Below are 13,859 nucleotides of genomic sequence, written 5' to 3' on the forward strand. Positions count from 1 at the left end.
CACCCCTACAAAGAGAGTTCAAATAAAATAAATGCATGTGCATTGTCAGAGATTCGCAGTATAGGCAATTTGGGCCAGATTTATGAAGCTTTTTTATGTTCCTAAAAGGTATGACTTGCAAAATCAGGCCTTTTGCGACCACAAAAAGCCTGTTTGGTATGTAACAAACACAAATTGGGATTCAGTAACACGTGTCCAAATCGCAATTTGAGTTTGTGACTTCACAGCGTATTGGGGTATGAAATGGGCCTGTTTAGGACTTTCTTTCCAAATACCGATTTGGTAAGGAATGTATAAATGTTCTGAGACCAAAATCTGATTGCAAAACATTAATGCTTTACTGACTACACAAATGTAGTGGTGAGCCATTCTCAAACAGGAACGGGTCCAAAAGGATCCCCTTCACCTTTGAGAATGTTGAAAAAACGTTTTTTAAGAGTAGTCTTTGGCTATTCTCAAGCAAGCTTCTCATTGGTTGTCTACTGATCTTCCTACTTATCCTCCAGTCTGGTTATCTTTGGAAAAATCTCTGATGTCACCTTTTGATTTTCCCGAGTTTCTGACTTTTTCTGCTACAACATCCCTTTTACGTTCGCCCATCATTGCCCATTCTCATCATCTTCTGGCTCCATTATTATCCTCCTCGTATCCCTCTCGTGTTTTCTTCATCAACAATCTATTTGGCACAACAAATCACTTTGAATCAAAAATCGTTCCTTTTTCTGGAATTCTTGGAAATCCAAAGGACTGATGTGGATCTCCAAGCTTCTTCATAATGATACTCCCCTTACCTTTGCTGATCTCCAATCTCAATTTCATCTTCCTAATTCTGCACGAAAACAATATGATCTTTTACGTCCTTCTCTTTTACTTTACCTTCAATCTCTCCCTCCCTCCCTGGATCTACCTCCCCTTTGCGCTACTCTCTCCTTGCTATTGTACTCCTCTCCCTCAGCTTCTTGCATCTATAATTCTTTGTTAAAAACTCCTACGCGTCTTAAAACGAAGACTGAATTGGCTTGGGAACAAGACTTATCTGTATCTTGGCCCATCTCTTTATGGGATAAATTATGGTTAAAAATCCACAAAACTTCCAGAGCTGCCAACACCACTCAAACGTTATATTATGTATATCAGCGACTGCTGCTTTCCCCGGTTAAACTGGCTTCTTCTCTCCTGGCCTTTCCCCTACCTGCTGGTCCTGCCCTTGTACTCATGCTGATTTGCCTCATATGTTATTTCACTGTCCCAATGTCACCACTTTTTGGCACTCAGTTTTCTCCCGCATAAATACAATTTTTACTATACAAATCTCCTTTTCCCCTTCTAATATCCTATTAGGTTCCTTGTCCCCAAATCTTCCTGAACATCCATCTTACTTTAAACTACTAGATTTATTTTTGGCAGTTGCCCTACACCTGATTACCTCCAATTGAAAGGATTCCTTAAAGTTACTTATTCCGCTTGGTGGAATGCGATTTGCTGTAATCATAGGCTTGATACCAACTATGTTACCCCCATTTCCCTAGCTGTTAAGAGAGATTTATTGTGGATTCCTCTTACCACATATTTATCCACTTATTCCCCTTCCAGCTCTACCGCTATTCCAAATCCCATTGCTGACTCTGATGAAGTCCGCAAACCTCCTTGATTTTTCCACTTGTTGTCTTTTTCAAGATCCTTTCTTTTGTACCTTTGCCAGATGTATCTATTGCTTTTACCTTATTTTCACTTGATATAGCTTTTATGCATACAATGCTTATCCTGTTTCTGTTTTTTCTTTTTGAACTTGTCATTTCTCTTTGACTTAGAATAAGCGTTTATTGATGCCATTTATTATATATTTGCTTCATGCACAGTTTTTTTTTTGTATATATTGTTTTTTACCCTTTGAATGCACTCTTGTATTCTCCTCTTTTACTTGGTTTCAATAAACTTGAACTTAAGAGTAGTCTTTGGTCCCAATGACGACTGCCTACTCTTAAAAAAGTTAAGTACAAGTTTAATTAAAAAGAAATCCTGTTGTCCTTTAAAGAAAACAAGTTACATTTATAAAATAACTTCATTTAGAAGTAATTACAGACATGGTGGTCTGACCCTGTGATGGCTGTTATTCATAGTAGGTGGCAGTCTGAGACCTGCCTCATTAATATTCATAAGGTAGGTTGAATTGAGACTCACTACGAATTGGGCTTTGTGAAACAGACCTTTTAGTACAAAAACAGAAAGGAATTGGTAAAAGTTGATTTGTCAATTTGCAACCACTTGTAACGAATCCATTCTTAGCACATCTGGCACTGTGTTCACGAATCAGGGACGAATTCAAGAGCCTCTTCTTACCCATCCGCCTCGGTTTATCTTGATATTTCTACCCACAGCTCCCACACCTCATCTAGCGCTGGCCCTCGAGTTGCGATTCTTACACAGACCCTCCAGTTTATCGCGATTTCGCGATTCCCGAAAAAATCGCGAAATCGGCAGATTAGCGCGATGGCCGCGATAATAGCCATATTGGCCGCGATATTTACAAAAAAGTGTCTCTACCGGGAGACAGCAAAACAAACAATGCCTTTTATTGGCTGTGTGCGCCGCCCCCCCCCCCCCCCCCCCCCCCCCCGCCACTCGTGTGTGTCAGCAGCTTCCCGGGATACACACAGACAGTCAGTTTTTGAGCTGCCAGCCGCACCCGAGTACTTCACAGGTCATTAAAAGACCTTTCACTTGTTAATGAGGCTTTGTTTTTCACGCCCCCGCCTGTTATCCTTGGCTCTGGCAGGTGTCAGGGGCTTGCAGTGGTTTTGGGGGCACTGCTTTCTTGGGGCAATGTCGCGGCACAAGAAGAGGAAGTGGGTCAGACACAGAGCGGTAAATAATTCACAACGACAGCCACACTCTTTTACAGCTAAAGCTTACTTCTCAGTTTCCAACCTCAACTGGATATGGCTGAAAACGGTAGACATGTCCCTTCCCTCAATAGCTCCGATTAAAAATATTTTGAAATCCAACAGACCTGACTATAAACAGGACAATATCTATTATACGCCAAATCCGACTCTTAAAAAAGTCTGACTGAAAAGAAGGAAAAGGATGCTTAAAACTCGTATACACGCTGAACTACTCTCCAGAATATCTGCTTATTACAGGAAATTACTAATTTCATGCCAGTTCGTAGTACAGCAGTGAGGCTCAAAGTACAATTATAGCATTCAGGCACATTTAATCAAAACTGAAAAACAAGAGGAAATATTTAAAACAATAACAGAGACGGTAGATCAAGCACTTTGAATGTCAATGTACAAAAACGTCTAAGATACGATCGTATAAAAAAGCTTTAACTAAAAGGGTGCTTGTCAATGTCAATTACATTCATGCATAGTCATAGCTGCAATGGACTCTAAGTAGCAGAGTTATTTGAGAAACATCTACTTAGGGCCACCAGAAGGAATATCACATGTCCTTTGACTCCCGACAAAGAGGGGAGAACAGACTGCATCACCAGAAGTGGAGAATCATGAAGAGTATTATTAACAGGTAACATGACAGAAAGTGACTGCATGTGACCTTAAACCCTTTAGGCAAGGAATGACCTTTGAGTAATACCTTGAAGGTGAATATGAAACATTAAGTGTGTGTCATTGCACGAGAAGCCAACCCCCTGGGTCCTCCCATTAGGGGCATATTTTTCTTTTATGGCTGGAAGGGGGGGCCGCATTCTTTTTATCCTTTCCAGGCCGGGCCCCCTGGTTACGACCTGTGAAGCGCCTCGTTGTGGGTGTCGTGAGTTGCACGGGGGGGCCCCGTCCGCAGTCTAGACTCGCAGCGGGGCTTCTAAACCCTGGCACGGCCCTCCCTAGGAACAGGACTCATTTCCACATCATTTGTACTCTGCGCCTGCCCCTCGTATCCCAGGCAGGAGCCATGACTTCAGAGGCAGGAGAGCTTTGGGGGCAGAAACCAGACATGCAGGGGCGGGTCAGGTGTGGGTGAGTGCCTGTCACTCAATCCCTGCATTGCATCCACGCTGGGGCGGCCCTGATGGAGACAGGGATGCTCTCCCCGATTCTGGGTACACGGATGGAGGAGGCCTGTTGTCTTGTTTTGTCTTTATTTCACTTCTTAGGAGGGCACAGGTCCTAAAAACAGAAGTGGGGGGGGTCTAACCAAATTAGGCAGCATAGCGCGTGACATCACATTGATTGACATCATTGAGAGCGACATGGCACGTTGCATCACAGGAAGTGGCATCAAGACCCATGACCTCACAGAAATTGACATCACAAAATGTGACAAAAATTTTAGACCTCACACTTCTGTTTAGCCCAACTGCCAGATGAAGAATTGCAATTCCAAGGGATAACAGCCTTCACCTGTGGGCTGCTTCCTCTATTCCATATTCCAGATTGCCTAATCTGCTAAAACAGTTTCCATTGATTTAAGGCTGAAAATGAATGCTTATGAGTAAAATAAAGTGCCGCTAAAATGCCGCTAAATTTCCATATTTGTGCAGCTAAATTTGAGAATCCATGCCGCTATATCCTGGGGGGTCTGCTTACAGATATGTCTTTAACTGATGTTTCCAACCACATACCTCAATATACAGGCGCGGATTCAGAGCCCCTTGCGCCGGCAGTACGTCACTTTTTCCATTTTAAAGTGAAGCACCGGCTGCGCAAGGAGCTTGTAAATAAGCCCCACAATACCGACATAGATCCGGAGAACATAAACACCCCTAATAAAATAAGTCAATAAACACATTGTGGATGTGGATAAAAAAACATACGTTCTCTGTGCTCCATTAGGAATGTCCCATGGGTCAAATGGGCATGCGGAAGCCGGCCAGCTCTGATTCGCAATGCGGGGCCGCCAGCTCTCTGAAAGCCATGGCTTCCATTCGTGATCAGGGGAGGGTGATCATTTTTGGCAAATCACGTTCTTTGTTTGCAAGTCTCTCTCTGCTAATCAGGATTTTTGGCGTTTTGATACGTACGGGTGCATGGTGGTGATTGTGTCTCGTGTGTGTGCTGGTTTAGTGTTTGTGGTAGCGGCCCATCTGTCATTTATTTATTAGCTGCAGGTGATAAAGCAGTTTGTTAACTGTTACAGGGAAGCAGCAAGCGGACTCCCTCCAATAAGGACTTTCAACCTCTCAAGGCCTCCAGGGGCAACCAAATGTCAAGGGTTAGGTCTAAGGCTTTTTAAAAGGTTTGGTACACACACACTAATCAGAAATGAAAAACAATCGATAGAAATACATGTGATTACACTTAGGCTTCGAATTAGGCGTTATTGCCATGTCTGATTAACACTTCCTCAGGCAGTGTCATGATCGATTGAGGAGGAAATAACCCACTGTGTACTTTCAACCACCCTCCAGCTTAGTGTGACTCTCTGTTGCCAGGAAACAAAAGCGTTACGGGCAATGTAATAAAAGTAAATAGACATAAAAATGTGCACAGAAATGGTATGGCTGATGTATGTCCACCCGCCTCTATCTAGTTCATCTTAACTTCCAGAGGCACCTTCCAGCTTCTCGGAAACCAATCCACTTGTTTCAGGAGAGATCTGGAACTCTAGAAGCGTGGGCACTTTTGGGGTTAGCACGGAAACGTTCCACGCCGCAAACAACGAAGCAGTCCATTCCCCTTGGTGTTTCCCGATTATAAAATCTGACCACAGTAGTCCATCTTTCTCTGGTGAGCCAGTGTGTGGTGATCCTCATGTGAACGGATGCATTGCGGTTAAAACTGCAGACCTAGGGCCTTATTTATGAAAAGTGACGCATCACTGCATGAAAACAGCTATGCATCACTTTTCACTGCGCACTCCTTGCAACACCAATGATGCATCATATTTAATGTATGACGCATCATGTCGCAAGGAGTTACAGATACGTCAGTATTTCTGGCGTATCTGTAAGCGCAAAAGTGACGCATTGCTGGAGTGTGTCACAAAAGTGACGCAACTCCAGCAATGCGTCCTTTCACATGGGGAAAGCCCCATGTGAAAGGGCTTGGTCAGTCTTACGCCTGCTGTGAGGCAGGCGTAAGATTTTGACGCAACAGCGTCCTAAGAGTGACGGAGTGAAATCTCATAGATTTCACTGCGTCACTATTACGAGGCTTTTTGCGGGGAAACGCCCACTCCGCATACATTATACCTGACGCAGGCATAATGTGGCGCAGGGGTTTAAAAAGTGACTCATCTACCTAGATGCGTCACTTTTTAAATATGGCGCAACAAGGCGCATGTTTTACGCCGCCGATGCGTCACAAAAAGTGACGCATCAGCGGCGCAAAACTGACGCAAGGCCTCATAAATGAGGCCCCTAGTCTTCATATCCACATGCGAACAGTCTGCAAATATTTGGATGTCACAAAAAGCCATTATTTATTTGCCGTTAAATTCTATTGATGTTTTAGTTGCAAAATGACATTCATTTTGTCTGTCAGACATGATGCTTCTGAGTGAGGTCTCTACCTTGATCATTTCCTGTCATCATCTCTCACCTGCTCTCTTCCTCCACACTACCTGTACCTTTTGTGCTATGTGCCTGAATCTTAGAGATCCTCTAAACTCTGACCAAAGACCTAGACAAGATAAGTGGCTGAACTTTCAGTCTTGCCAGGCCTCTTGCTTATTTTTGCAGTTTAAAAAAACATGCTTTACCAGCTTTGCTTGCAATAAATTTGGTAATCCTTCTAGAAGTTGCAAGCTGTCAGGCTTTGAAACTTTGTGCAGCCGCAGTGATTCAAAAGCTGTGTGTTCAATAGGTGCCCGGTGTGCAGTATGTTTTTATTACCCTAGAATTTTTCAAGCAGATCATTGCAGGGGCATGTGTTATAGTTAGCTCAGTAAACTATAACTGGTGAATGTCATTGTATTTATGCTTTGAAATGTTAGCTTTTATATTATTACAACACCTAACTATACCGTCACTTTAACCTTTGTTTTTTCAGTGAATTTCTAGGGTTTGTTGAAAGTAAGCAAAAAAAAAGCTTCTTACCATACCTAGGTATAACATCACGTTAACCATTCTGTTTTTTTTCATCATTTTCATACAACTCTCTACTGAGCACACTTTTTGGCCGCCGCAGCAAGGGTTTGAACCCAACCCTCCCCCCCAGCCCCACAGGTGGACATCCCTCTGCTGTGCATGGCCTTCAGCTGTGTGTGGTGGGGGTTGCCGCAAGGCCTGGTAGCCCATAACTGGAAAAACCCCTGCCATGCACAGCCTTAACAAATGCACAATGGGGGTTTTTTCGCAACAGAAGGATTGTGTTTTTTGTGTTTTTGTATTTTTTTTCAATTTGTTTACAAAGTTTTCAACTACTGCTTTTGTTTTTCTTATATTATTTACAATTTATTTTCCTCTGTTTTATCATTTTCTTTACTGTCTTAACAACTGGTTTTGAAGATTTTTGATATTCTTTTTAATTTAAAAAAAAAAGATTTTTACAGAAGTCTGTGCTCTGTTTGCAGGTGCTGTTCCATGGCCCTTGAAAATATACTTCTGCTTCCTTCACTGTAGGTCACAATTTTATGACAGTGTCTGCAGTATGTTCCAAAATGCTGCATGTTGTCGTAATTTTCTTTCTCTCCTTGTTCAAGCACATCATCTGGAGCCGTTTGGTGTCCTTCTACCGTTTGTTTCTTATGTACCTCTGCAGGTGCTATAGTGTTTGGCTGCATAGTCCTCAGGTCCTTCCGCCTTCCATTAGTTCCCATCAAATTCTGACCCGTCTTCCTTTTATGGAGCACCTTATGGCACCAGTGTACGTCAGCTCATGCGCACTGATTTTTTTTCATCAGTTGGAAGATCAAAACACTACCACAACTATAATTCATTCGCTGGCCTTGCTTCTTGTGGTGCTGCAGAAGTGCTTGCAAGCACAATGAAGTCAACATCTTCCAATGGTGAAATTTCCATAAGCATAGTAAGAAATTGGATTGTTGGTTGACTGGGGTATGAGTCCAGGACCTGAAGTTCACCCCTTGAGGGTCAGGAACTCACTTTAGCTATTTCCAGGTGCTGGTGCAGGATTTTGGGGAGGATTTTATTTCCCTGAGACTCAAATCTGGAGGGCAGCAGACTATCCATTGGAGTCACTGTGATGTCCATTGTTCAAGGGTGAAGTTGCAGGTCCAGTTCTCTTCTCGGTCAACCAAGAGGGCCACACGCCAACACAGCAGGGCAGCAGTACAGCAGAGAGGAAGTACTTTCAGCAGCACAGCAGTCCTCCTTTTTGGCAGAATATCAACAGATCCAGAGGTGTACTGAAGCGTTGGTGTCTAAGATTCAGTATTTATACCCAATTGCGTCTTTGAAGTCTGGAAATTCTTCTAGAGGAATACCTTTAAAGTTCACAGGTGCCCTGCCTTCTTGGCCCTGGCTCTATACTAACTACAGGAGATGTCTAGCCCTTTGTGTGGAGGCAGGACACAACCTGTTCAAGTGTAAGTGGGGTGGGCCCAGCTACTCCCTCCTATTTTACAAGTGATGGCCAATCTAGTCACACCTAAGCTCCACATGTGTTTGGCTATCTAGGAGAAATACACAAAGTCCAACTGTCAACTGCACCCAGTCATGTGACCCAGTGACAGGCTGCAGGCACCAAATGGCTAAGGCAAGAAAATGCTCACTTTCTAAAAATAGCACTTTCCATGCACTCCAAACTGTCGCACTGCCAATGTGGGGAAATCCCTGCAATGTAACAATTTATCCATGTAATCCATAGTGACTAGTCAGGTTATGTGGTTTAACACTGCCCTGGTAATAGGGTGCTGACCCTATCGCCATCACAACGTCACAAAAAGTGACGTTGTGGTGGCGATAGGGGCTTGGTAATATGCCCATAAAGCTAAAATAGTCTGCTACAGTAGGTTTTAAGTCCAGGATTTAGACAAGATGTCTTGAAATTTAGGGCAGCAAGCACAGTTTCTGCTCTACGTTGCCTGAACTGAAGAGAGCAAAACAGCACCACATCTAGTAAGTGAGGCACTGTTCTGCTCTCCCCCTTTAGGCAGCTATGCACCAATGTAGGCCCCTTGTGTCATGTGTAAAAGTGTCTGCATTGTATAAAGTGAGATTAACAACGAGAAGTGTTTTAATTTCTTCTGCTTTTTCCATTTTTTCTGGTGTAAAAGCTATTTTACAATAGAAAAAAGGGAAAAAGCAGAAGAAATTAAAACACTTCTCGTTGTTAATCAGGTTTTACCACCTATGGGGGGCTTGGGTGCCTTGGAGGAGAGACCTGTCCATGAGGTGTTGTGCACAGGGTGAAGACGGTGCAAATCAGGGGTTTGGCCATTCGTGTGTGAAGGGTTTTTCAGGGGAGGCCGGCTGGTCATGAGGGGTTTGGCACAAGGAAAAGGCCCTATGTGACCTACACAATGGGGGTTCAGCCATTCAAGGTGGGCTTGGGTATCTGGAGGGAGTGGGCTGTCCTTTTTGGGTTGTGCAAAGGGAACAGACGTCCATGTCAGCAAGGGCCTAGCCACCCAACTGTGGCCTACCCACACTTGAGGTATGGTATGGCACCCCTTGCCAAAGCACTCCCTCTCCCCTTTTTGGGGAAGGATCCAGTATGTAGGCCTTGGAGTCTCAGAGACCCCTCTGAGAGAGTCCACTGCGAAAAGGGAGCCTCTCGCAACAGAGATTGGGAAGTTATACCACTTCCCCTGGGATCACAGCTTACTGGACTTTGGACGTTGCTTTGACTCTTCTACCGGTTTGTGTCCCCGTCACCCTTCCCCTCCTCTTCCCATGCTGTGTCTTTCACCCTCCCCTCCTCTTTCCCGCCGTCATTATCTGTCTACTTCCCCCGCTCCTACCCCCTCCCCCGAATCTCTCCACTTGCCTATTTTTCCCCTTACGTATTTGTGCTTATTGTTTATCTCAACCTTACAAGTAACTATGTTGCCATGCTCAAAGAACTGTGTAACCTTTGTAACGATGTAACCTGTAACTATGATCTGATGCTCATGTAAAGCGCTCTGATACCTCCGGGTCTGGGAAGGACATGGCTTTTGTAGTTCGGACTGGACTGTTCCCATGGGGCACAGGGTCAGAGCTGATTTGCATATCGCCATTGTCTAACCCAGGGTGGTGTGGAGTGCAAAAAAACGATGGATTTGGGCCCAGATCTTTGGACTGGGGTGAATGTGTGACATTGATCCACATTCTGTCCATCACCTGTTTTGTTTGCAATTGCCGCCATAAGTGCGCTGGGGATGCTCAGACGTGGGTCCCAGGCACTCCACACCACTGGAGTCAAGCTAGCCGGGCCGATGAGAGGTGTTACCTCGAAACCGGTCCGGTCCTCGGATGCTTGATTCCGTTCTGGGAAGGACATGGCTTTTGTAGTTCGGACTGGACTGTTCCCATGGGGCACAGGGTCAGAGCTGATTTGCATATCGCCATTGTCTAACCCAGGGTGGTGTGGAGTGCAAAAAAACTATGGATTTTGGCCTAGATCTTTGGACTGGGGTGAATGTGTGACATTGATCCACATTCTGTCCATCACCTGTTTTGTTTGTAATTGCCGCCATAAGTGCGCAGGGGATGCTCAGACGTGGGTCCCAGGCACTCCACACCACTGGAGTCAAGCTAGCCGGGCTGATGAGAGGTGTTACCTCGAAACCGGTCCGGTCCTCGGATGCTTGATTCCGTTCTGGGAAGGACATGGCTTTTGTAGTTCGGACTGGACTGTTCCCATGGGGCACAGGGTCAGAGCTGATTTGCATATCGCCATTGTCTAACCCAGGGTGGTGTGGAGTGCAAAAAAACGATGGATTTTGGCCCAGATCTTTGGACTGGGGTGAATGTGTGACATTGATCCACATTCTGTCCGTCACCTGTTTTGTTTGCAATTGCCGCCATAAGTGCGCTGGGGATGCTCAGACGTGGGTCCCAGGCACTCCACACCACTGGAGTCAAGCTAGCCGGGCTGATGAGAGGTGTTACCTCGAAACCGGTCCGGTCCTCGGATGCTTGATTCCGTTCTGGGAAAGACATGGCTTTTGTAGTTCGGACTGGACTGTTCCCATGGGGCACAGGGTCAGAGCTGATTTGCATATCGCCATTGTCTAACCCAGGGTGGTGTGGAGTGCAAAAAAACGATGGATTTTGGCCCAGATCTTTGGACTGGGGTGAATGTGTGACATTGATCCACATTCTGTCCGTCACCTGTTTTGTTTGCAATTGCCGCCATAAGTGCGCTGGGGATGCTCAGACGTGGGTCCCAGGCACTCCACACCACTGGAGTCAAGCTAGCCGGGCTGATGAGAGGTGTTACCTCGAAACCCGTCCGGTCCTCGGATGCTTGACTCCGTTCTGGGAAGGACATGGCTTTTGTAGTTCGGACTGGACTGTTCCCATGGGGCACAGGGTCAGAGCTGATTTGCATATCGCTATTGTCTAACCCAGGGTGGTGTGGAGTGCAAAAAAATGATGGATTTTGGCCCAGATCTTTGGACTGGGGTGAATGTGTGATATTGATCCACATTCTGTCCATCACCTGTTTTGTTTGCAATTGCCGCCATAAGTGCGCTGGGGATGCTCAGACGTGGGTCCCAGGCACTCCACACCACTGGAGTCAAGCTAGCCGGGCTGATGAGAGGTGTTACCTCGAAACCGGTCCGGTCCTCGGATGCTTGATTCCGTTCTGGGAAGGACATGGCTTTTGTAGTTCGGACTGGAATGTTCCCATGGGGCACAGGGTCAGAGCTGATTTGCATATCGCCATTGTCTAACCCAGGGTGGTGTGGAGTGCAAAAAAACGATGGATTTTGGCCCAGATCTTTGGACTGGGGTGAATGTGTGACATTGATCCACATTCTGTCCATCACCTGTTTTGTTTGCAACCTCCGGGTCTAGCCAGCGCTATAAAAAACCTTTAAAATAAAAAAACAAAAAAAAGGTTGCCCACAGGGGATTGGCTGTTCGTAAAGGGTTCGACACAGTACAAAGGCGCTATGCATTGGGAATTGGCCACCTAAAAAGGGCTATGAGGGATGGGCACAAGACAAAGACCGTGCCAAACAATGTCTTGCCCACCCATGTGCGATAAGTTGCCCAGGAGGGGTTCACTGTGGTGAAGGGTGAAGGACAGGTGCACTAAGGTTTTGGTTACCTAAAGGTGGCTTGTGTATCAGGAGGTAATGTTCTGCCTGTGAGAGGTTGTGCACAGGGCAAAGAACATGTGCAATTGTGCCATGCCCACCTGTGTGCAGTTGGTTGCCGACAAGAGATTTGCTGTCTGCGTATGGTTCGGCATAGGGAAAAAGCCTTGTGCACTAGGGGTGTGACCAGATATGGGACAACAGATACATGGGTGTTATACATAAAACTTGCCACTTAAGAAGCAATTTGATCATAACACTTTGTAAAAGCTTGTGTTGTTAGGGGGAATCACATTGTGATTACTGCATTCAAAATTACCTCGACGTAAAGCATCATGTTGTATTGACTGACTGACAGTTATTGAGAACATTGCTAATGTGTTGTTTTTTTTCCTTTTTTAGAATCAGGGTTATTTATATATATATTTAGAGATTGTGCGCAGTGTTTAGTGCCTAAAGTCAGTGGTTCGGCCTTTTGTCATTGTACTGTTTTCTAAGATCATTTAATGTTTATTTTGTTTTATGTGCTCTGTTCCTGGTAATTTCCATATGTACTGTAAATATATTCAAAAAGTTTTGAGCTATCATATTGTTCTGTTCTTGCAACATTCACATAATTATTGAAGCAGTAACAATTGCGTTATACTGTACATCGATTCTCTAAACTACCTCCCTTGAGTTAGGCTCCGCTGCTCACCCAGGTACACTTGAAGAGCCAAGGGGGGTTTTACATTCTCTACAGCTCTCTAGAGTCACAGTGTTTGGATTTTTGTACCCCTGGTGCAAAGGACTTGGTCAATGTGCCAATCAGAATCAGAAAACCAGTTGAACTGCCACCAATACACAACCACTGAGTAAAATATGTGTGAGGTATGTTTCAGGCAATATGCAGTCCCATGAGAAGTGACAGTGACTGGTTGTGGAGCAACAAATCATCTTTCATAAAAGAACAACACACTCAAATATCACCAGTAAATGTAATGTACCTTAAAAAATATTCATTTTTAAAACTAAAACCCTAATCTAGTGCACGCATATGAGTTTTTACCATAATGAGTATAAACATTAAGGCGACAAGGGAGTTTATGAGTAAAGTGAACAGTAAAATGATTCCAACATTATTGCTATTCTCTGTAGCATTAATACCCTCATTTGCTACTTCTAAGCGCTATACTAGTTCTAGCGATGCAGCGCTTGCATGACATTTGTTTAATTTATTTATATGTTTGCTTACCTCTGTAGTAATCCGTAGTTTACTACCCCCCACCCTGCCCCTCCCCCGCTCCACGTCAGCGCCCAGCAGCACTCCCACCACGGTAGCACTATGTTTCTGTTTTTTGATGATTATTTAAGCTTTGTTGAAGACATTTAGAATACATATTCAACAAAGAATGGCATAATGTCCTTTCAGCTATTTTCTCTTTATTAGGCAGTGGTCTCCTGAAAAGACAGCAAATGTAACAACGCACATCTAAAAACCTTCTAGACCTTCTGCCATCTAAAAACCTTCTAGACCTTCTGCCATTCAAAGATAATGATGAAATATAAAGACAATCAAAAGCAATGGTTAATTTTTTAGTCAGTATAGCTTTATTCGATTTTGGTTTAAAAATCATAAAAGCGTACAGTTAAAATCAGTTATAGATAAAAACATACATACAATAACACATAATATCTGCAAGTTTAAAACTTTTGCCCAACCTGTGGGGATAAATATCTTAATTATAGTGTACTTTTCA

Source organism: Lissotriton vulgaris, chromosome 2_1 (assembly GCF_964263255.1).
Source record: "Lissotriton vulgaris chromosome 2_1, aLisVul1.2, whole genome shotgun sequence".
NCBI classification, from domain to species: Eukaryota; Metazoa; Chordata; class Amphibia; order Caudata; family Salamandridae; genus Lissotriton; species Lissotriton vulgaris.